This window comes from Canis aureus, chromosome 30 (assembly GCF_053574225.1).
Source record: "Canis aureus isolate CA01 chromosome 30, VMU_Caureus_v.1.0, whole genome shotgun sequence".
Classification (NCBI taxonomy): Eukaryota; Metazoa; Chordata; class Mammalia; order Carnivora; family Canidae; genus Canis; species Canis aureus.
Genome location: NC_135640.1, coordinates 28,227,227 through 28,253,522, shown reverse-complemented (window position 1 = coordinate 28,253,522; position 26,296 = coordinate 28,227,227). Strand labels below are relative to the sequence as shown.

The window sequence follows — 26,296 nt, the reverse complement described above, 5'->3', positions numbered from 1 at the left end:
AGAAATTGATATTAGCTTTTGATACGACTACAGTCAGAAATGTATTGAGATCAATCAGGAAGAGCCAAACCCATGTCAACTTTAAAAGATGAAGAAGATTTGAGGTCATAAAATGTGGTTTTGGTAAATAAGTAACAACAATGAAATTTTCTTTAGAAACACAGGGTGGTTAAAAAATATCCATGTGCATTTAACTACTTTGGAATGAATAGGAGGCATTTTTAAACAAAAATCACTCCTTATCCCAACTTAAAAAATTCAGGGAAAAGTACAATTTTGCCATTCATGTTTATAATCATACATTTTAGTGAAGCAAATGTCCCATGGATACAGGCTTGTTCTGCATATTGATTTTATTGACTTCAGCATGGGAATAAAAGCCACTAAGAGCTTCATGGAAACTTAATGATGCTCCTGGCATCCTGGGAGAATTACTGCAGAGAAAATTGGGACTGCTACTTTTTTTCTCTCTAATATAGAGTAGGGTCAAAAGTTATTTCAGCCTCTTCAAGGTGCTATGGATGCACAGAGAGCTTATCCAGAGGCAGAAAGTAATTGAGCTACCTTGCCTTGATTCTGGCCACTGGTCAGTGTGGGAGGTAGAAGGGTGGGCACTTTGGTTGTAACACTTTGTGGTGTTGCTCAATGTAGCCTGGTCAAGCTGCAGGGAAAATAATCCCCAAATCCTCAAATTCCTGATAGAGAGTTTAATAACTTCTCCTCTTTCCCCTCCTCCCCCTCTTTCTCCTTCTTCTTCTTTGCAAGGCTGATGTTCAGGGCATTGTTACAAGGGAGGTCCTGATGGTGAGGAGGAAGTCTAGAGTAGTGTCAGCAATGACTTAAAGTTCACTGGGAGTCATATCAGTGGAAGGACGTAATAGGTTAACATTGGGGCTGCAAAGAGAAATTTCGAGAAAATTTCCAGCCAATGTCATTGGAAGGAGAAAGGATGCTGCAGCTGCAGAATCAGGTCATAAGGAAGTGGAGTGGAGAGCCCAACCACCACTGGAGGGAAAGAGCTGCAGAAATTGCCAAAGAGAACATCTACACTCTCAGTCTGGGGTGGCTGGGGAAGCGGGCACATAAACAGGCCCTTGGTGGCAGGAAATTGGTCTTTTAAGGTCTTTTCCAGCACCGTTTTTGTGATTTCTAAGCAAATTTTGGGGCGGATGTAACAAAATCAAGTTTCCACTGTTCGAAATGAAAGATTTTTATGCCTGAGCTCTTTTGTTATGTGATTACTGATTTTTCCGCTCCTGTGCTTTGTTTTCATTGGTCAAGGAGCATGAAGTGGAAGGAAACGTGGCTGTACAACCATCTATCAGTTCCTGCAGCTCTTCCTCTGGGATAGGCCTATCAGATGGGCAAACCCAGAACACTGCGGTGTCCCAACAACAGTTCTGCCAACTCACAGTACTAGGCTGCCTTTGAGCGAGAGATTCCAAAAAAAGGGAGAGGACACTGATCTCAGAGATGTTTGTTAATGGAAGAATGGTTCAGACTAGAGTCTTAAACCCTGGCGTGTTTTATTTTAACTGAGGCTCTTGCTGGAGATACATCTTAGATGCCTTGAGAAGTCCTATCTTGAATAGGAAACCAGTTGTGGGGTCAAAGACCGAGATAAAGGGTGAATTAATCCAGAAAATATGAATAATGTTTCTCAAAGGAAGGTTTTGACTTAAATACACCTGTCTCCACCATTCTCACGCCCCAGGTAAAAATATGAGGAATGTTTCTTCTGAGAAAATGATTTTATTTGTGCTTATTTTATTTATTTTTAAAGATTTTATTTATTTATTCATGAGAAACACACAAGGAGAGAGAGACAGAGACACAGGCAGAGGGAGAAGCAGGCTCCATGCAGGGAGCCCAATGTGGGACTCCATCCCAAGACTACAGGATCACGCCCTGAGCCGAAGGTAGGCGCTAAACCGTTGAGCCACCCAGGGATCCCCCTATTTGTGCTTATTTTAATACTAATTATTGCCTCTTATTCTTTTAACTGTAGTGCTAAAGTATGACAGCAAATTCTACCTCTCTAGAAAAGCAGTTTGAAATCTTACAGAAAGCACTGAGTGATGCTCTGTGCACAAAGGTTACCAAATCAGTGTTCTGCTACTGCAAATCAGGTTCAAGATAAGTTTCTTAAGTCCCTTTCCAAGCAAGGAGCTACTTTAAGTTCCCTCTTATATAAAAATTCCGTGCTGGCTGGATAGACTCCCATAATATCTGCTACAATCTTTGTAAATTTTCCGGAGATAACTTTGTAGTAACAATACTGAGAAAGAAATTTAATATTTCATCCCTCCATTGTGCTCCAGAATACACTTATTACTCAGGACTGGTTGCCAGCTCTCTCCAAACATTCACTCATACAGTTGACAAGTTGATAATATTCAAAAATATATAAAGGGCCATGAGTGTGTGGAATTGGCAGGTTAACATTGGAACTTTTGTATTTTCTTCCTAATGTTTTATGATTAATCTTAACATTTCTTAGATTTCAGGGATATTTAAGGGCTAAAATCTCTTTCTGAACACTTACATACAGTAGTGAAATCAACACATATCAGTTTGGCCATACAGCTAGAAATCAGAAGGCTGAGAAAATTCTTTTGTTTTTATGCAATAGACATGAGCATTCTTTGTGTAGTTTTTTTTTTTTTTTTTCAAGTTGAAATGCATAAACTTTAGAAAGTTTTAAAGTTTGGCTTACGTTGGGTAAATATACAAAAACTTAGAGAAAATGCTAAGGCTTCGAAATTTGAAAATTCTTCACAGCATCCATAGTGATATCTTGCCTTCACCTGTAAAATGTTACTAATCTAGATGTCCTTTTGCATGGGATTCCTGCCAGTTTTAGTTTCTGCTCCAAGCATAAGAGCCATTTAAGAGTAAAACTTTTGAGGACAAATCTTTAATCATGAAAAGTCTAAGCTTTATGAAAACTTTTATGTTATGAAATTTTAGTGATGTATTCAGTAAGGGATCCACAGGCTGAAGTTCACTCTTTTTCTATGTTCTGTTCTTTACATTTGCAGAACCCTATAATGCTGTATTATGATGTTGAATTCTGTCTAGAAGAGCAGTTTGAGATCCATTGTTCCAACTAGCACTCTTGATGAAAACAGAGATACTAGCTAGACACAAGATGGCAGTAGCATACCATGTAAACTGTTATGATTTTCTCATAAGGCTTAGAGTTGTGGAAATTAGAGATATTTTTACAAGATTATTTTTGTACTTTTTTGGGGAGAGGGATCACGGACCCCTTTGAGAATCAGATGAAATTAATGATTTCTCTCCACCTCAACCATCATATATATACGTTTTTGATAAAACCCTAGGTTTATCATTATCAATTTTTGATAATTCCAAGGTTAAAAATACTTGATTTTAAGTTTGGTCCTATGAAGACTAACTTATATCCTCCTTTTGAAAATAAATACATAAAAGAAGCAGAATAATACAAAGAGTTAAATAATTCAAGTATCAAAGGAAGAAAAGACTCAGAAGTCAACACCAACATTTGTGGCATTCCATCTTTCTTTCTAGGGAAGAATGATAAATTGGAGGCCTTGAAACAACTTATTGTTTCCCAGCACTTTACACTGTAAGAGTAGAGATACATCAACTAATTTAGTAATTATCTCTTTGTTATTGATGGGTTCTTTTTTGTTTGCTTTGTAATCCCATGAATGAAAATTTTACAAAAAATTGAAGGTTTATTTCACTTAATTATCTGAGTTCTAAAAACACCCACAATTTGTCCTAGATCCTGAAAGTTGCATTTTTTTTTGAAAAAAAAAATATAAACTTGTTTTCTTCTGTTGTTCTTATAATTATCTTTTTAAAAAATATAGCACAATATAATCACTATAGTTCAGAGTATCAACTAGTAATTCAGCAATTCAGGTGTACAAATACATCCTAAATTAAAAAAAATATGTTTGAAATAAAATAAAATAAAATTTCAAGCAGAATAACATATGGTTTCAATTAAAGTTTTGTTATTTGGCTTTACAAATCTTAGTAAAAATCCTGAGGAATGAGTCCTAACTTTGGCACAAGTACAGATAAAGTTACCAGCTTCCGTGATTGGCTTGTGCAAACTTGGGGGGAGGGGGAGGGGAGGGGCACAGTTGATTATTCTAGAATTCTGATTCAGAGCTACAACTTTCAAGTTGGCAAGAAACTACTGGCGATTTCCCAGAAGCAAGCGGCAACTCCAGACTTTACAGGACACCAGATGGCAGACTTGCTCTTTGTAAGTCACTAATCTTTAGCTTCAAAATTTAGAAAATTTAGTAAAAAAAAAAAAAAAAGAAAAAAAAGAAAAAAAAAAGTTGGCAATTGTCGAGACCTAAATATCTAAAAATTTTAAGGTGCTATTACATGTAACAAAACAAAATATGGAATATGAAAAGCTCATTTGATACTTGCTTCTTGTAATTTATATGAAGAAAGAAAAGTGAATACATTATGATTAGTTTTATCTTTAAAATGTGTTTAGTAGGTTACTAAAAAGGTGACTTAATGAATCTTTCTTATAATTTAATAGTGACTTGTGCTGTTTTTAGCAAGTTTCAATGGTTTTAATAATCAAATTTAGAAATGATAACTGAACAGGTGTCATTTTGGCAAATAATTTTATTTGAAATTTCATCTAAAGGCTAAAATGTATGCTGACACAGACTTTCCTACCTAAAAAAAATAAATAAATTTTGTTTATTAAACAAGTAGATCAAAATATCTTGTGATTGTGGAAAAGATTGCAAAACTATGAAGGCTATACATTTTCAAAATGTCATCAAATTAATAATTATTAATTAGTAATGTTAATAAATGTTAGTCATTCTAATGGACATTGTTTTCTTACCTAAAAAAAGAAATTTTATTTATCAAATGAATACATCAAAATACCATATTTTCTCACCTAAAAGTAATTTTTTTACTAAACAAATACATTAAAATATCTTATAATTATGGAAACGGTAGCAAGACAGTATATGTGAAGACTATACACCTTCAAAATGTCAATAATTGTGAATTATGCAACTTGTAGTAAATGTTAGTCATTCTTAGTAGATGTGACAAAAGGCATGTTTTGGAATGTATCTAAAAATGTAAAATCAATAAGATTGTTTATCAATAATGCCAGTAATAGTAATAGTAATCAGTACTACCAGTAAAATAGTTAAAAACTTTTATACTGTAGCAGAGATTGTCAAAGTTGTGTACTAGGATTAAAAGAACTTTGAAAAATTCAATCCAATGATTGAGCAGATATAGACAGCCTCTATTTTATTTCCTCACTGAATATTTATGAAAATGTAATTGGAAGTATAATAGCTGGAAATCAAACAATACACTTGGAATCTCTTAGGGGGTTTGATTTCTGAAACCTGAAAAATGCTCTCAGGTCTTTAATTTTGGAGTGTGACAAGGTAGTGTCCTTCAGGCCTGGGCAATCCTTTAGGTACATGAGAGCCCCAGGGAGAACCAATGCCCTGGGTTCTGGGACAGGCTCAGATATAGTCACATCGTCCATAGCCATATACCATTCACCTGACTGACTACTGGGGAAACCCAACTGGACATCTTCCTTTCCCACACGTCTGTAGCTACTTCTTGGCCTCCAGTCCCTCCAGGGGAACAGAGGTAATAATGTGGGCAGTTTTCAGTCTCTCACCTCAGCATTAGGTTATATACTTTACAATGAGGAAAGGTCATAGAAAGATCCTGTGTTTCTTTTACCCTGCAGCATGCTCAATGAGTTTGAGGCCTCATTTGTCTACTTTCTCACATGGCCAGGAGACTACTTGTGTCAATCCCTCTGCTTCCCACCATACTTCATGCTACTCTACTCTGATCCCAAAGAAAAGAGATGAGAGGGGATCAGAACTAAGAAAAAGGACACCGCCTCCCAGTGCCACACTGCACAAGTGAGTTTCAGGTGCTTTTGGGGTCCACATTGGCCCAGTGGAAAGGAAGTCTTTCTATTTGACACTAGTCTTTGTTCACAAGTACCCACTCCCATGCCCCAGCCTCTCAATCCAGCCACATGAGATAGAAGAGATATGTTTGTGTGAGTCTATCAATAAACAGATAATATCTGAAAAAAAAATGTACTTTAAAGATAGGCTTAGTTTGTCAATGTACAATTTATATAGGAAAGAAAAGGTCAATATATCTGAAAGATAGATTTAGAGTAGACATTCCATGGCATCTGTATATGGAATATCACATATAAAGAAGTGGTACATTTTTTCTTTTAATAAAGGAAAATTTATATTTATATATACTGATGTCTTGGGCTGCCATTTTGGTGTATGGGATGTGAAAGACGTGTGAGGAAGAAGAGAATTAGAATTTATTGAGGATATACCATGTTCTATACACTATGCTATTCATTTTATTCCCTTTACATTGTGATAGCCACTCAGTAATAACTCATCATGAAGTCTACAATGGCTTGGTCTCTGTAAGTAGGACTTGAACTTTTGCCTGTTAACTTTTCTATCTCTCTCCCATATTCAACTGTTATTTAAAAAACACTTAATGAGAGCCTACTTTATGGCCATTAGTGTTGACAGTATAAAAATCATGATCTTTTTTAAGAGTGCTGGGTCATACAGGAAAGAATATGTCTCCACTGGTAGAATTTCCAATCAGTGGCTGATGAGGAAATGGTTTTGGGTAAGAGGAGATAGCATGGGCCAGGATAACACTAATAAAACCAACAACTCTCTAGGCATAAGGTAGGTGCGTTGCAAAGAAAACCATCAACAAGATGAAAAGGCAACCCATGGAAGGAGGCAAAGTATTTGCGAATCATATATCTGAAAAAGTGTTAATATACAAAAGATATAAAGAACTCATAACACTCAATAGCAAACAAACAGACAAACAAACAAAAACCAGCAATCCAAAGAATTCAATTAAAAAATAGGCAAAGGAACTGAATAGACATTTTTCCAAAGAAGACACACAAATGGTCAACAGGAACATGGAAAGTTGTCCAACATTACTAATCATTAGGGGAACGCAAATCAAACCCCAGTGAGGTATCACCTTATACCTCTTAAAATGGCTCTTATCAAAAACAAGTGGTGGTGAGGATGTGAAGCAAAGGGAACCCTTCAGCACTGTTGGTGGGACTGTAAGTTGGTGTAGCCACTATGGAAAAGAGTAAGGAGATTTCCCAGGTTAAATATAGTTCTACCATAGGATCCAGCAATCTCATGTCTGGGTATATATTCCAAAAGAAATGAAAACAGAATCTTGAAGAGACATTGGCCCTTCCAGGTTCATTGCAGCATCATTCACAATATGGAAACACCCTGTGTCTGTCAACAGATAAATGGGTAAAGAAGATGTATATTATTCAGTCATGAGAAAGGACATACTGCCAGTTGCAGCAATGTGAAAGGAACTTGAAAGCAGTACATTAAGTGAAATAAGCCAGAGAGAGAAAGACAAATACTGATTGATCTCACACATGGAATCTAAAAAAAAAAAAAAAAAAAAAAAAAAAAAAATCTAATCATAGAAACAGAGAGTAAAATCATGGTTATCAGGGGCTGGCAGGTTGGAGAAAATGGAAGATCTTTGTCAAAAATTACAAACTTACAGTTATAAGATGAATAATTTTTTTATTTTTTTATTTTTTTAAGATGAATAAATTTTGAGAATATAGTGTACAGCATACTGATTGTAGTTAATGACACTGTACTATGTATTCAAAAGTTGCTAAGAGTAGATCTTAAATGTTCTCACAGCAGAGAAGAAATAGTAATTAGGTGATACAATGGAGGCTTAGCTAATGCTATGGTGGTAATAATTTTGTATATAAAAGTATATTAAATCAACACATTGTACACCTTAAACTTGCACAATTTTAAATCATACTGATGTCAATTATATGTCAATTATGTCAATTATATCTCAATAAATCTGAAAAATAAAAAAATAGTAAGGTAGGTATGTCATGTCCTCACATTAACTTTTAAAATACATTTCTAAGATCTTGCAGATCAGTAATTAATATGGTACAATTTTACCCATTCTTACGGTGCGTTTAAGTTAAAAGAAAATGTGTGTTGCTTTTTCTCTTTGAGATAGTGTTCACTCTTCAGTCTCTAAACTCTAAGTCTTTGAGGAATCTCTGTACATCCTAATTGTGCAACTCAAAATTCTCAGTTTCTCACTGTATCCCTGAGTTATTGTGAGTACAGCTGATGTACAAAACAACCATGATGGTTTAACAGAGCACAGAGCCCTATGAGATGAAAGAAGCAGACTAGTGTTTTATGGGTATTTTGTCTTGATTTATATTACCAAGAAGTCTCCAGTAAGAGATAGAAAGGTACTTTTTACATTTAATCCAGTTCAAAACTGTAACATCTCTGTTTAAGACTAAACATCTCCCTGAATTATGTTTGCCAGATTTTATAGTTTTAAGAAAGAAAAACAGTTACCAAAGATCCTTGGTAAACACTATTTAAGTCATTCAACTATAACTTATTCCCTGACATATTGCCAGAGTTTTCCTCCAAAACAAGTACGTGTTTCAAAACAAAAGAGAGTTACATTTTAAATTATCAATAAAAATAAGAACATTTGAAGCAAATGTCCTTAGGCCTGAACTCAAATATACTAATTAGTCTTTTATCAGTCCAGTATGTTTTGCCAAAACAATCTTCTGCCTGATTTTGGTGTTGTTTTTCAGTGAAGATCAGTTTTTGGATATCTTTCATGAAGAGTTAGAAGGAAGAATAAGGAAAACAAAATTGAACACAGAGGTTTTTGTCTGATATGACAACGCAAAGGTTATTATTTCATTAAAAACATGATATATAGCTTTTTGTACAATTTGAAACGAAGAAGACTATACATGCTTATTTCTGCTTGAATTTTAATCAAACCCATTTTTATTATAATCCCACCACGGCAACGAAAGTCTATGGATTTTTTATTTTATTTTATTTTATTTTATTTTATTTTATTTTATTTTATTTTATTTATTTATGATAGTCACAGAGAGAGAGAGAGAGGCAGAGACATAGGCAGAGGGAGAAGCAGGCTCCATGCACCGGGAGCCCGACGTGGGATTCGATCCAGGGTCTCCAGGATCGCGCCCTGGGCCAAAGGCAGGCACTAAACCGCTTCGCCACCCAGGGTTCCCTATGGATTCTTTTAAAACCTTCTGTTCTTTCTTATTAGGCCTCACCTACCACACTCAGAATACTGGTATGATTTATGGATGTGAACAAAACTAATCAAGTACAATATCTAGAGGAATTATGGAAAAGAAAAAAGGAAGCTCAGAGGTGGCAGGAGGGCAATTATATGAGAATGTCTTTGTTCCCCGGAAAAGCATACTAAAGTATTCAAGAAGTAGGGAAGTATGGTATCTGCAACTACTGTGAAAGCTTTAGATTTACAGATATATACTGCTATATTATTTACAAATATGTAAAAAGAAAAGGGAGGAAGAGAGAAAGAGCATGAGTAAGCAATTTTGGCAAAACATTAATTATTTAATGAAGCTGAAGGATTTAAGGGAGGTTTTTTTTGGTATGTTTTTAACAACTTTTCTGTAACTTAGAAGTTATTTTAAAATAAAATGTTAAATATAAAAATGGGAGCATGAAGGAAACCATTACGAGTTGAGAATAAAAAGAGAAGTCATTTGGCATTTAAGTGCTTTTGATATGTAGTTGCTTCAGGGTTGCCCCTTTGGTGAATTAGCATTCTTTTTCATTTTACCAGAAAAGCCCTGAAATCAGACATAATAAACAAGTATAAAGCAAATAAATGTTGAGCTAAGATGATTGAACTGGGACCAAGCTGGCATATCTATGTAAATAGTCTTTATAACAGTGTCAAGTTGTATGATATAATCACGTCTCCTTTTCTACAGTGCCACGGAGACAACTCCAGTGACACTCCTAGGAGAATGTTCAAATCAATTCTCATTTTTTATTATACTCCAAATGCTCAAAATAATGACCTATTTAGACTTCCTTCATAGTTTTTTCTTAAATTTTATGTATTCATGAAAGAGAGAGAGAGAGAGAGGGAAGGAGAGAGATATGAGTGAGAGGGAACAAGCTGGGGGAGGTTCAGAGGGAGATGGAGAAGCAGACTCCCCACCGAGCAGAGAGAGCCTGATAACCTGGGGCTCTCCCAGGACCCCAGGATAATGACCTGGGTTGAAGGCAGATGCTCAACCAACTGAGCCACCAAGTGCCCCCAGGTTTCCTTCATATTTTTATGAAGCTTTTTGTTACTATCTGGAGCTTCTAAATGTTTTTATTTTGTTTTGTCTTTCTTCTTAGGAAACAAACAAACATGTATTTTCTTTGTCATGTCCCTAAGATCATCTAACTTTTGTTCAGCCTATCTATTTTTTAAATATATTCTTTTTTTCCTCTAGAAGGCTACTGGATTCCTATTCTAATTTGGACCAGTAACTTGTTATGTGGGCCATAATTGCTTATGCAGATGTTTGTTTTATTTGGAGTTTCTGATTCATTTCTTTTTTTCCTCTTTTATTTCAGGTTTTGATCTACTGTTGTCTTTCATTTTGACATTCTCTCCCTCCTTTTGCTGCAATAGATTGTGTCAGTTAAGGTTCAATCAGAGAAGCAGAGCCACCATAGACTAGAGAATATATTATTGGGATCAGAACACACATAATTGTGGGAACTGGCAAAGGAGTTATGGAAGACTGTTGCTATGAGTGCCTTACAGTAGGAATAAGTACCTTTCACCTGGGAGAAAAGAACTCCTATCTGAAACTAAAGGAAGAGATAGAACAGGACCTGGAAGAGCCATGGGTCTGGCTTCTTCCACATGTCCACAAGGTGATCCAGTTGGGTCAATGACAATGTATATGAACTCCCGGGGTGTCTGGACTCCTGTAGGGGTAACTCTGACTTTCAGAGATTAACTGCCACTTCTTGGCTTCTGGTGTCCAAATTTTGTGCAATTTCCTTCTTGGCCTACCCAGATCTACAAATATATGAAAAACAGAATTGTGGAAGATCTAGTTCTAAATTAACGAAGTTGACATCATATGAAGCTCCCAGAGGCTTCCTCTTGTCAACTTGATATTCATATATGACTTCTAACTCCCAAATAAAGACACAGAAAAATCATATTTCTGTCTAATGAATGAGCCCATGCCATCCATATAACTCATCTTCGGTTATCTTTGGGTGATGACCTTTCATTTTCTACATGTCACATTCCCTCTTGGATATCCCCTTGGAGGTTAAATACTGAGATAAAAGATTAATTACTGGAATGCCCGGGGGGCTCAGTGGTTGGGTGCCTGCCTTTGGCTCTGGTTGTGATCCCAGGATCTGGGATCGAGTCCCACATCGGGCTCCCTGAAAGGAACCTACTTCTCCCTTTGTCTGTGTCTCTGCCTCTCTCTCAGTCTGTGTCTCTCATGAATAAATAAGTAAATCTTTAAAAAAAGGTTAATTACTATGAATACATTTGATATTAATACGGGAATGGAAGAAGAAAATTTTTAAAAAATTATGATATATATACTAATATATTTGTGTTAAAATAATGAAGAATATTCATAACAGTATAGTTCTTATTTCTGTAACTTGTCATGTTGTCACTACACATTTTTGGAAATACCAGTGTTATTACCTGTCTTCTTCACCAGAAGAAATGCTTTGCGAAAAGAGAGGCTATGTTGGACTTATTTATTCTTCAATTCCTGAGCACAACAGCTAATACAGAGCACACATTTAGATGGCTTTTAATTAGTGTAAAGTCAGTGTGTTTGTGTGTGTGTGTGTGTGTGTACATGTGCACATACATTCCTTGATGTCCCTGGGTGCTTTAATAAACACATATTTCAAAATGAATGCAAACTGAATAAATTTACCTACTATGTAGATATAATTTCACATGCTATTTCCTACTATCCACACCTACAAATGACTGCTTTTGCTCTTTTGTGCCAGTTTAGAGTGGTAGCCACTTGAAGTTCTGCTGTCTAAGGGTTTTATGATCATGTTAGTGCGAATTTCTCTTCATAAACATTTTCTTTCTTTTTTTTTACTTGGAGTTATTCTAGGAGGTACTCAGAACAGCTATTATTGTTGTTGTTGTTGTTGTTTTTAGGAAAGATTCAGAAAAGACATAAGTTGTGTTATCAGTTCTAGTAAGAACTCAAATTCAGATCTTTGCAGTCTTAGTCCAGTCCTCCTACCCCTACAGCATCCTAGTATTTCATGATTTAAAATGTTTACTAATGAACTGAACTTAAATAATATACTACTGGGAACATCATATGGATTTCCCTTTCCTATAGCTGTGGTTTGAAATCACGTAACATTGCTCAAGGAATAAACTAAATGTAGATTTTTTTGCTCTAGTTCAGTCAGCTGACATGAGATTAGAGGCAAATAAAAATTACTAATAAAGATGGTTACTGAAAGTATTTCTAGATATTTGACATGACCCATTTTAGCACTGTAAACTATTTTTGAATTTTGATCTTCATTGTACAAGATTTGGCTCTTTCTCGACCCTATGTCACTAATTTTGACTCTTTGGGTATATGCTTCATACCCCCACATCTCTGTGTTTTGGAAAACTGAAAGGAGCATCTCATTTTCTCTACTAAAGGACCTTCTTCATCATTTTGAAATGTTGATGACATTTATTGAACATAACCCTGAAAAAATAGCCATATGCTTTTGGTTTGCCAAATTCTTACCCAAAGCAAGTGCTCCATATGCAAAAAGATACTTTTAAAATGCCAACACAGTCGTTTTTAATTAGTGGGCATTCTTTTGTCAGGAAGGTAAGTTTTCACATTTTTTTTTGGTGTGAAGTTATATGTTAATATGCTTTAGTTTCTACTTAGAAAACAAACAAAACATCTCCACTTTATGATTAGAGAGAGAGAGAACTTAAGCTTCAAATTCAAATATTTATATTGTTGTGTGGGAATAAGTCATCATTCTATTAAATCTGTTCCTCATTACAAAGGGGTATCTATTACCTGAATAAATATTTTCAAGGTCTTTTTCCATGTCACTTAAATCGTGCCTTTGCCATGAGCCAGGGCACCGTTGCATTGCACAATCCAGATTATTCAAAGGAACCCAGAAACAGAATTTTAATGACTTTTAAGACGAATCATAACACAGTGATGATTTTGTTTATTCTCAAATGTTATTTACCATCTTGAAAAGGGAGTACTAAGATTGACTTTGGCTTAATGTGTTTCTATATTTTTGAAATGACAGGAATAGATCCTTCTCACTGCTTCAACATCCAGAAGCAAAGATAGCAGCTCATGAAACAAATATGGGTCAAATAACCTAGTACTAAATCTTGCTGGGGTTATAAACCAGTATTAAGCAGGTGGCTTCCAGGAATTAGACTTCTCCTACTCATGATAGAATCCAGGAAGAGATACTGATTGTGTGGTTTTGCCCTTCCTGGCTCCAGAATTTTGACTTTAACAGCCAGGTAACTCTGTTTTCTGAAACTCACATAGTTCATACCGATCTAGTAAGCCTCCATCTTTTCTGTGGTTTGATCCTTTTTGTCTCAGTAAAATCATCATATTCTATTTGCCCTTATATGGGTCATTTGCTTAAGGTCCTTATTTTGAGTCATGCATACATTTGGTTAAAGTTTCCTCCAAGTATGATTTTGAAAATTAGTCTTTCTCATAAAGATTTCTGCTCCTGGAAAGATGGAGTAGATGTACTCCTATGCCTACAGCTTAAAGCTCTTGACATTAAACATAAAGCAAAAATAAGAAGACTCTGAAAGATGGAGAGAAGAAGGCAAACTAGCTAAGAATGTTGAAACTCAAGAATGACATGGTGGTGAGTTCCCTGTGTTTTCTTTTTGCCTCATATATCTTAAACTTGGAGCTGAAGAAGCTGTAAACCCACATCTGCCAGAAGATGTAGAAGCAAAAATCCCCAACAAAAATCTGCTCTTTCTAACCAAAGGGCCAGCAAAGAGGCATGCTATCAAAAACCAAACCAAATCAAAACAAAATTTTTGATAATAACTGCTCTATTCTGGCCAAACACTACAGAAAAAACCTGGCCTCACTCCCACCGCAACCAGCAAAGGATAAGTGTGGGAGGATAGATTTCCCCCCTGCAAGACTGTAGAGAGGTACTACAAACTCTCTCTAGGGTGGTGTCTGAGAAGACTGAATAGGAAATTGTAACTTTAATCCATGTTAAGGGTAATTTGTCACCTTTACTTCTCCTGTGGTATCAGTGAAGATCACATGGGGAATTTGGGCTTTCATCCTGACCTAGCAATAAAGAAAATCTCTGCTTCCTTTCTGAAGTGATATAAGAGGAAGCCTGTAGGAGAGTGAGGACTTTCATCATTGCTCACATTAGTCTCTCTGTGGTGTCAATGAAATCCCCACAGGAAGCTCAATAAAGCACACCTACTCTTCCCAACTAGGCTGGTATCAGCAGATGTCTAGTGGGAAGGTAGAACTTCCACACTCATCCAGCAGTAACAAGCCCCTCTCCCCCTTAAGAGGTAATAGAATTTAAGTGGGAAATCTGGACTTCTATACCCACTTGGCAGTAACAAGGAAAACTACCTCCTGTCCCTGCAGAAGGAACCAGATAAAACAATTTTAAATAAGATCCATAGTCTCCTAATATAATACCCAAAATGTCTAGGTTTAATAAAATATCACTCACCATGCCAAGAACCAGGAACATCTCTAACTGAATGAAAGAAGACAAATTATAGGTGCCAATACCAAGACAATGAAGATGCTATAACTATCTAACAAAAATTTCAATGTAATCAGCATTTACATGCTTTGACAAGCAATTACAAACATACTAGAAGCAAATAAAAAAGTAAAAAAAAACCTCTCAGCAAAGAAACAAAAGATATGAAATATCTATAATAAGAACAGAAGATGTAAAAATTTTAAAACTGAAGAACAGAATAATCAAAATAAAAAACCCAACGTATGGCTTAACAGCAGCATGGTGAGAACAGGGGTAAGAATCCACGCACTGGAAGAAAGACCAATAGAAATTATCTAATGTGGGATTATAAAAAAGATTGAATATTTGTCTCATCAGAGTCCCAGATTGAGAGGAAGAAGAAGGTGGAACAAAAAATATCCAAAGAAAAATAACTAAAACTTTTCCAAATTTGGCAAAAGACAAACCTATTATAAATATATAATTAAGACACTTATGGGGCACTAAAGCACTTGGGTGCTTTAGTCAGTTTAGCGTTCCACTCTTGGTTTCAGCTCAGGTCATGATCTCAGGGTCTTGGGATTGAGCCATGCTCAGCGGGGAGTCTGCTTCAGCATTCTCTCTCCCTTTGCCCCTCTCCCTGCTTGCTCTTGTGCTCTCTCTCTCTAAAATAAATAAATTAACAAAACATCTTTTTTAAAAGAAGCTTAGAAAATTCCAAACAGGATAAACTCAGAAAAATCCATACCAAGACACATCACAGTCAAATTTCTGAAAACTAAAGGCAAACACAAATCCTAAAAGCAGCTAAGGAGAATTTACATCTTGCCTTTAGGAGAAAAAAATATGAACATTAGCTTTCTTAACAGAAATCAGTGGCATATCATTATTCCAGTACTGAAAGAAAAGAATTATCGGCTCAGAATTCTATATATAGTGAACATTTCCATCAGGAATGGAGGAAAAATTATGTCATTTCCCAATGAAACAAAATTAAGATAATTTATCACCAGCAGACCTACCCTAAAAATAAAATGGTTTAAAGAAGTTCTCTGTATTAATTAACTTGGGCTGCTATAACAAAATACCATAGAATGGGTGACTTAAATATCAGACATTAATTTTTGTATAGTTTTAGAGGCTTCAAGTCTGAGATCAGAGTGCCAGCTTGGCTAGTTTCTGGTGAGGTCTCTGTTCTTGGCTTGCAGGAGGTGGCTGCGGTCTCACTGTATGCTCCCATGACCCTTCTTCTGTGGGCAGAGGGAGTAAGAGAATGCAAAAGAGTCAGCACTAGCTCTCTGGTATTTTTACTTATAAAGGACAAATCCTATCATATCAGGTCCCCACCCTTGGGACTTCACTTAACCTTAATTACCTCCTTAGAGGCTCCATCTTCAGATACAATCACACTGTGTGTTAGGGCTTTAACATATGAATTTTGGAAGGATGCATTTCAGTCCATAGCATTCTCTAAACAGGAAGGAAATGATAAAAGAAGAAATTTATAACATCAAAAAGGAAGACAAAAAAAATGGTCAAACAAAAATATGATAAATAAAATATACTTTACTTCTCCTGTTTAATTTTCTAAGTCATGATTAATGTTGAAGCAAAAATTATAATACTTCCTGATGTTATCCTAATGTATAAGAATTATTAAGACAATTATAAGGGGGAAAAGGGAAGTGATATAAAGGGAAGTAAGTGATCATATCCCTCAACACTTCATTTGTACTGGTAAATGTTCAAAATTAATAGAATATAATAAGTTATGTATATATAATGTAATATCTGGAGCAACTACTAATAGAGTTATACCAAGATATATACCAAAAATCCTGATAGCTAAATCAAGAATGAATTATTTCAAAATGTCACATTACCTAAAGGAAGACAGGTAAAAGAAAACACAGAAAACAAAATAAGACTTAGATAGCAGACTTAAGCTCCAACATATTAATAATTACATTAAATATAGATCGTCTAAATACATCAATTAAAAGACAGAGATTCATAGGGTAGATTAAAAAACATGAGATAAATATGCTGTTCATAAAAATTCACTTCAAATATAATGCTATAGGTAGATGGAAAGTAAAATAATGGAAAATATATGTCATATAAATATTAATCAAAGAAAGCAGGGCTGGCTATAATATTATCACATAAAGGAGATTTCAATTCAAAGAACATTAGCAGAGAGAGAGAAAAACATTATATAATGATAAAAGGGTCAATACATCAGTATGTTTCAGCAATACTAAGCATACATATATGCTTGAAACAATAAAGGTGCAAAATATGTGAAACAAGAGATGATAGAACTGAAAAGATTAATAGACAAATTCACAGTATTGTAGGGGACTTCAGCACCCTTTTCTCAATAATTGACAGACTAACTAGACAGAAAATCAGCAAGGGTATAGAAGAACTCAACATTAACTTTTAAGACCCATAATTTCTGTTTATAGACTTATAGAACATTTTGCACCACAACAAGAGAATAAACATTTGTTGTAAGCGCCCATCGAACATATACCAAGTTAGATCTTATCCTGGCTATGAAGCAAACCTAGAAAAAAAATTTAAGATAATTAAAATCATACAGTATGTTTTCAGTTTATAATGGAATCAAACTAGGAACCCAGATGAAAAATTCAATAGAAAATCTCCAAGTACTTGAAAACTAACCAGTGCATTTCTAAAAAAAAAAAAAAAAAAAAATTCCATGGGTTAAAGAGAAAGTCTCAAGGAAAGTGATAAAATAATAAAATACATGAAATGCAAAGAAACGAAAGTATATCAAGTTTTATGGGGCACAAAGAAATTTAGTGCTGACAAACTTGTAGCACTAAATACATATATGAGATAAGAGGAAAATCTCAAATTAATAATCTAAGCCCTTACTTCATGAACCTAGGAAAAGAAAAGCAAAATAAGCCCAAAGCAAACATAAAGAAGAAAATAATAAAGGTAAAAGTATGAATTAATAGAATTAGAAAAGTAATAGAGAAGAAAAATGAAACAAAAGTTGATTCTTTCAAAAATAAATACAATTGAAACCTCTAACAAGATTGACAAAAAAAGAGAAAAAAATTGTCAGTATCAGGAATGAAACAAGGATATCACTACTGACCCTGTAGACATTAAAATGATACTAAAGGAACACTATTAAAAACTACTTACATAAGTTTGCCAATTTAGATGAAATGAGCCAATTACTCAAAAGGCATAAACTGCCACAACTCACCCAATATATAGTAGATCATTTGAGTAGCCGTAAAATTATTAAGGAAATTGAAATGTAATGAAGTCACATTTGTAACTAAACTCCAAAAAAAAAAAAAAAATCTTCAAGAATGGATGGTTGCCCATAGAATTCTACTAAATGCTTAGAGAACTAACACCAATGCTACACACTTTCATCCAAAAGAAGAATAATGAACATTTAAAAATTCATTTTATGAAGTGTGTATTACCCTGATACCAAAAATACACAACTACCAACAACAAAAACTACAAACCAATATTTCTAATGAATGGATGTAAGAATCTTTATCAAAGTATAATTAAAACATAATTCAGCCATGTAGAAAAATAATTGTATACCATGACTAAGTGGGATTTATTTCCATGCTTGGAGACTCATTTGAATATTCAGAAGCCAGTCAGTGTAATTTTGCATATTAATAGGCTAAATGAAAAAAATCACAAGATCATCCTCCTAAGGCTGCTGGTTTTCAGGACTGCTGTACAGCTATGGGGTTATAAAGAGGTAAGACAAAGTACAGACACGACAAACTTCAATTGTTTTTACACAGATCCACTTCTTTTTTTCATCAACAGGTTATAGATTATTGAATACTTTTGATTATTTCCAGAGTTGTGAATATGTTGATTTTGAAAATTTCTGCCGGTGTTCTCAAAGTTTTTATGGAGAAATGAATTTTCAGAGGTCTTTATGCTGCTGAAAGTGTTTCTGCTTTTCAAATCTTAATTACCCATGAAAATCAATTCCAGGGTTTTCCAACATTTACATAAAATACATGTCAATTTTGCATCATAGGAATTAATTCATCAAATACAAAGATTTTGTTTGCAAGTGTTAGAACAATGATGAGATATGTGGTAAAATCTTATGTCATAAATGCAAGTTGGCATCAGTAATAATTAATTGGTAAAGTGATCTGAGGTTAATTTCTTCTATGGGTATTGGAACTATCAGTGTCTGTACTGCAATGTGTTTATAGATGCCAAGATGTCTACAGACCTAGCATGGGAAAGTGTGAGAATAACAAATAGACTTACCAGAAGTAGACATTTTTTAGAATGAATATTAGTTCTTGTACAAAATCATAGATTATAGGAATGCCCTTTAAAAAGACTTAGCTTCCACGTTTTGGTCTATTCTTTCCTTCAAATGCATCCCCAACCATATAAAAGTTATGTATAGTAAAGCACTCAAAGACTATGCCAGAAAAGTCCATCTCCCTCTAAGCCCAGATTAAGTGTCTCCTTTCATATATAAACACCTATAATACTTGATTATTCACTTTAGAAAAATGAAAAACAATTGTTGATTCCTGATATGAACTACTTGGTTCACTTCCTTTAGCTTCTCATCTTCTCTCCTTTACCCATGTTTGGCATCAAGTTTAAAAATAATTTTGGACTATTTTAAACATTCTGGAAGATGCGGAGACTATTCTAACAAGCACAATGTACTCAAACGTTTATTTGTAGAGTTTGTGTCAAATATGTATTTTAGCCTCACTACTCTGTCTTTTCCTCCCCCTTGCTTGCCAACTGTGAGCCTGATGCCTCAGAAATTCCATTAGGAAGAGAGGCCCCCACTGCTTCAGCAGCTCTCCTTGTCTGGCCTGTGGTTATCTTGACCTGTTTCATTTGTTGACTCATTTCTTTACATTTTCTGACTTCTACATAGTGGTTGACTCCTTTTATTGATTGGAGATGTTTCTAGTTATCTTCACTTTTATTGTTAGTGTTTATTTTCCCTTTCTACTTTGAACTTCATTCATTTTTTAGTGAGATTTCAAAAGAAGAAGAAAAAGACATATATGCTGCCCTATGGTCTTCTTTTTAACAAATGAAATGAGGTCATTCTATTCAAATTTGTTTAACTGGCATATATGCTTATTATAAGGTCCTTGTACATCAGGATTTTAAAAATTTGTCTTCTTGTGTTCTATCTTTTGGTATATTTATATAATAGTTTTTCATCTTTTTTCCTCTTTAGTGTTTTGGAAGGTATAAATCTGGCCATAGTCCTTCTCAATTGAAATAATATTTATCTGTCTATGATCAGTGACACTCAAATAGTTTGATAGTCACTCATGATTAGTGAAAGGGTCAGGGTTCAGCACCGGGAAGAGTACAGGAAAGGGGAAACACGCTAGGTGTTTCAAACAGAATGGAATTTAATCTGGGGAATTTGATTCTTAAAAAAATGTAGAAATGTCTGGAAAAATAGAAGGGCATATTACTTTTCAGGAACATGTTTTTGCACTTATAAAGCTGATGACCAGGGAATATGACTTGAAGTCAGGACACTGAGAATACTTATTTGTTCAATAATGGGAAGGTGGCTTCCTTCTCAGGCTGACTTCTAAATTACCTTTGGCAGAATCTTGTATCCAAAACCAGTCTGGAAAATATAGTTTTTAGTTTTCAGTCTCTCTAAATAGAATTAAGGAGAAATAAGTAGACTGAGAGCCAATTCGTAGTCACCAGGTGGATGCTGGGCCAGCATCTAGGTCTTTTGAGTTCTAACTCATTCCTTCTACAAACTGTACTGTGGCTTCTCTCTTGATTTTCAAGGCACTCATGTATCACTCATCGCCTTGTTTTATCTTTCCCCCATCACTTATGTGGTGTCTGCTCCATTTTTTCCAAAGGCCAAATAAAATACTAAAAATGTGTAAAGCTTACATTATCCTATAATCATGTATTAACTATCTATCATATAACTGAAATTCAGGTATTTCATCCTAAATACAATTGCCTGCCTCTTTTGAATTTCCTTCATTCATATGGATACTAGAATATTGATTTCTTAAATTATATCTCAACCTCTATCTTTCTATCTTATTCTTTTTAAAAAATCTATTATGCTGAGTGAAATAAGTCAATCGGAGAAGGACAAACATTATATGGTCTCATTCATTTGGGGAATATAAATAATAGTGAAAGGGAATAGAGGGGAAGGGAGAAGAAATGGGTAGGAAATATCAGAAAGGGAGACAGAACATGGAAGACTCCTAACTCTGGGAAACGAACTATGGGTGGTGAAAGGGGAGGAAGGTGGGGGGTGGGGGTGACTGGGTGGCTGGCACTGAGGGAGGCACTTGACGGGATGAGCACTGGGTGTTGTTCTGTATGTTGGCAAATTGAACACCAATAAAAAATAAATTTATTATTTAAAAAAATCTATCTTCTATCCATCATCTATCATTTTTCCATGGGAAAGCTTTTATTTGTGAAGGGAGACAGAATTTTTCTTTTTTCTTTCTACATACCCATGTCTTATATTGTCTAATAATGATGTAAGATTTCAAAATGTTTTCTTTAGACAAGACAATGTAATCATGCAATTTGTTATTGTCTAAGGTTTAGGTCAATGCCTGGAACACAAAACAGTCTGAAACATGAATGATATGGTTACTATTAAATTAGCAAAATACTCTTCTGAAACTTTATTTCTCCATCAAAGTGAAAGAAAGATAGTCTTTTTTTTTTGAAGAAAAGCTATTATTTTCACATTTAAAAAGAGTGCACTCACCATTCTTAAAGATGACTTATTTGTAGGAAATTTTATTGCTTCTTAAGTTGAATTTGAAACTGCTTTTAGTGTCACAGTAAGTATAAGACACTTCTTAAGTAAAAAGTCAATCCTCTATTGTACATTTTTTCCAGTTTTAGTTTCTTTTCTTTTTTTAAATCTCTCCATTGTAGACTAATAGAATATATAACCCAACTTTTCTAAAAAACCCTCCAGATTTCATATATTTAAAAATATTCAGACAAAAATATTTTCTTAATTTTGGAGTTTTTACCTTGGAAGTGATTTTAGAGATTATTTTGAGAGGAGAGTAAACAGATAGCTCATAGATAATATGTCATTTAGGACAAAAATTGAGATATCAGGAAAAATGCAGTCATGTTCTTGAGTCATAAATTCTTTAAAAATATTTTGCTAGTTTATATATGAAAAAATTCATTGTAATTTGATGAGACATTGTAAAATCACATTTTAACTTTAGCTTAAATAATAAATCATCTGTTTTCATGTTAACCTGTTTCGATGACTGACGAATTTGTAAATACTGCAAGTGTATTTAAGGACATGCAGATTTTGCATCAAATCAGAGATTTAAAAGAATCAATTACAAAATGAAAAATGAAACTTGATTTTAGGACCTAAGAGATATAATTACCAGGGTGCTAAAATTGTACTTCTGAGTGGAAATTCATCAAGAAATCAGAATGCCTAAAATAACATTTAAAATAATAGGGAAAAGTTATATGTAACCATGACAAGTGTCCTAGTCTATTTAGGCTACCATAACAAAAATTCCCTAGACTGGGTGGTTTAAGAACACTTATTTCTCTCAGTTCTGGAGGCTGGGAAGTCCAAGATCAAGGTATTTGCAGATTTAGCATCTGGTGAGGACCCATTGTTTGGTCCATAGACAATTACATTCTTGCTGTATCCTCACCTAGCTGAAGGGAACATAGCTGAGGGAGTTATCTGGAGTCCCTTTCATAAAGATGCTAATCCCATTCATGAGGGTCTACCCTCATGACCTAATCACTTCCCAAGTGCCTCACCCCCCAATATTATCACATTGGACTTTAGTATTTAACACATTAATTTAGGGGAGACACAAACAGTCTATGGCATGATAAATGAAATTCCATCCATATATAATATTGACTTTTCATATCTACAATTGTTCTCAATTAGTATTTTGATATTCAGTGACAATATTTATATGAAATTAAAAGATATCTCACTCTCTAAGATACTACAAAATCTAAGTCACTTCATAGTATACATTGGAAATTACCACAATTATACATAATTTTCACCTCCTCTTTCAAAAGCAAAAATCCCCCAAATGTGCATCATATTCCATAGTTCATTGCATATTTGTTTCCTCTTAAGAGACATTTACAAAGAATTTGTTAACATCATGCTTTACTTTGAATAAATAACATCCTCAAATGATGAAACTATAATTTGGATGATAGCAGTAAACTTTGATAACAGACACTAAAATGATATAAATGGCTCAAATACAATACAACTTTATTTCTAGCTCATAAAATAATTCAAGATGGCTCTTTTCCATGGAGTAACTCATGGTGCCAGGTTCCTTCTGGATTGTGGCTCTACCTGGCATTGTATACTTGTATACATTATATACAAGTACAAGAGGAAGGGGAATGTTCAAGAGGGAAATCGATTTATTGAATTCTTTGCCTAGAATCATTGTCTTCATTTTTTGTTCATATTATTTAATGAGAACTGATCACATAACCACATATAGATTTATGCAGGGTAAGTAAATGTTTTTCTGAACTGGATAACTGCTTCCCAGCTGCAAGTGGATAGTTAAGGATAGGGGAGAAACAGCTACTCCCACAGTCCAGTTTTCTGACTACCAAACTTACCCTTAGTTCTTTGGGTGGGAAATGTGTATCTTTCCTCCTACCTGAAGTACACACCTATTCTGTTCCTAAGGAAAATATCCCAAATTCTGATTAAGAATTTGTATCTGGCTCAAAATTAATATTAAGAACTGTATCTAGCTCAAAATCCAGAGTCTCTGGGTGATGTACAGTCCTCTTTGTGGTCCAGATGTGGCTTCATTACCCTTCACTAGCCTGTTAGCTAATTGCACCTGTCTTCCCCGTTACCAAATACACAATGGTGGAAGAAAGGTAGACCATTATGTCAAAAATTCCACAGTAGGCACTACTTCTTGTCATAGTCTGCTGACTAGGCATTAAAATATCCCTGATAACAGATTATGGATTAGATTTGTATTCTTCTTGAGAGGGATTTTCTTGTTATTGTTCTACATGGTCCCTGATTTAATCTCTAGAATTTCTTTCCTCATCCATATCCTCCATGGCATCATTTGAAATGGACCTTGGAGATTCTGTGCCTTTGAGGGCTAAACAGCTTTCATAGCTGATTTCTTGTTCATCCACACTGGATGAGTCCAAGTGTTAAGGCTTGCCCATTAGTCACTGGCTCTTAGAGGGCAAGTTCATACTTTCTTTGTCAATATAATTTTTTCAAAATCTTGAAAGACTTCAGAAATATTTGTTTCTAGTTCGTTCATTTGGCCTCACATCATACCTCAAATTCTTTCCTGGACATTATTCTTAAGTCTCTCTTATAATTTTACTTTCTTTCTCCTATGCCTGTTTCTCTAAACTTAATATGTGCTATCATAAAACCATCTACAACAATAAGCTTGGGCGGGAAAGCAATGTTTTTAATCTGACCTTTGCCACATGGCTGAGTTCTTTTTTTCTAAAAAGTCTTAACAGAATCTGGAGAGCAAATATTCTGTGGGCTCCAACAGCCACTAACTTTTCCAGCCCTGCTACTTTTTGGTCAGTCATATATGAGCTAATTTTGTTCTTGAAATACTTTGCTAAAAACAGCATGTAAAGCCAACACACTCTAGTGCTCAGGCTTCTTCCAACAATTTCCTTAGAACTACACTTTTATGTATTCTGCTTTCCAAGTCATCTCCAGCAACAGCTTAACTAAATAATTTGACACTGAATAACATAGGTCCCCAACTTCCTACCCTATACTATCTTTTTTCCCCCACTGCCTAACTGCTAACTAAGCCCATACCATATATCCTAATGGGTATTTTCCTCCTAAATAGGAGCACTTCATTTCAAGGTATCAATTTCTGTATTAGAAAGAGTATGCTAAACAGTGATAAAATATATGTGGAAAATTTATAATACAATGGCTCAATGTTGTAATAGTCTTAGATGTGTATTCCTGATTTGTGGGCAATTCTTTTCTATATTGTTATTCAGAGACTCAAACTCTTCCCATTTTCTGTCAGTTCCTGGGGCCATAATCATTTTTATCTAGTTTGTAGGAAGAGGAAAAGAGAGCAGGGAGGATGTGTATGTTATTACCTTGGTCAGAAAATGGCACCTGTAATTTTCATTCCCCTGATATAAACTACTCACAAGGCTGTAGCTAGGTTCAGGGCGGCCTTGGTAATGGAAACCCTGCTTTCATTAAGCAGTTCCAGCTGTATACAGGAGAAGTGAAAGTGAAAAGGCAATTTTGATGGACAACAGCTGTCTCTACCTCATTATTTAATTAACATTTTTATATGCCTGTCTAGATTATAAAGCACTATAAATATAACATTGTATAATGTGAATTATCTTAGCAATTCTATAATATAAGAAAGATTATCCATAGAGAAATTAGTGGTTTGCCTAAGATCATAAACTTTGTAAAAGTTAAAGCTTGGATGTGAACCCAGAACTTCTCTTTCCAAATCTTATGCTCTTTCTGAGAAATTGGTTAGGGGAAAGAAAGGGAAAGAAAAGAAAAAGAAGTGAGTCTTCAATATGATATAAATTTTGAAATTAATACCTTCAAATCACCTAATAGCTAATGAATTTTTGATTAGTAACACATGGCCATAAATCTCAGATAGTTTAATATTATATTTTCCTTATAATAATATAGAATCTAATCCCATTAGTGAATTTAACATGGGTGTATTTTTTCTTTCATGACCTTAAAATTGACCAGTTTTCAACTAACCTTTTTTTCTTAAATGAAAGGAATAGAATGACTTTTTTTTGTGAATGGGAACTCACAGTTCATATTTGCCAATCTCTGAATAATAGATATATTTAGAGGTTCATTTAAGACTTCAAAATCAATTTTCCTAATGTGTAGTATATATTAGGAAATTGTTTCTTATTAGTCATTTATTTCTCTCCTATTTTTTTTAAGTCATTGAGAAATAACTGCTTGGAAGGAGGCTATGTACTAACTGTTCCAGTATTGAAAATACATAAAAAGTCAATGAAGATAAATTTTCCTCTTTTTTTTGTATTTTTCAAAAATCAAATATAGTCAGCATTATGGAAGGAGTTTTATTTGTTTTTATCCCCCTGCCTTATCTATATTATACTCTAAATCTATTAGACATTCACAGCATGAGAAAATTTAAAGTTGGAAAAGAGTTGTGAGATCATCTTTTCTGACCTCTCATTCAACTTCAGCAGAACTTAATATAGTTATAATAGTCTTAACATAGTTTAAAGAAATTAACTAATAGCATACAGACTTTTTTCTCTCATAGATTATGCAATTTGAGCTTATTTCTCTGGCCAAATGATTATTGATGATAACTTTCTAATTTTCTTGGCAGGACAAGGAAAGTTCTAATGGTCTGCCCTTCCATTGGACAATACTTTTGCCAACTGACTTTTTTTTGCATGTGGGAAAGGTCTTATGA

General features: G+C 34.5%; 1 long non-coding RNA gene across 1 annotated transcript in view; it reads left to right on the top strand.

The window, feature by feature from the left end:
* Positions 1-4,160: 4,160 nt before the first annotated feature.
* Positions 4,161-26,296, top strand: part of LOC144301625 (uncharacterized) — a 75,205-nt gene continuing 53,069 nt past the window's right edge. The window contains exons 1-2 of the long non-coding RNA XR_013368381.1: positions 4,161-4,267; positions 5,765-5,945. This is a non-coding gene — a long non-coding RNA (uncharacterized LOC144301625). The remainder of the gene's footprint in view (positions 4,268-5,764; positions 5,946-26,296) is intronic.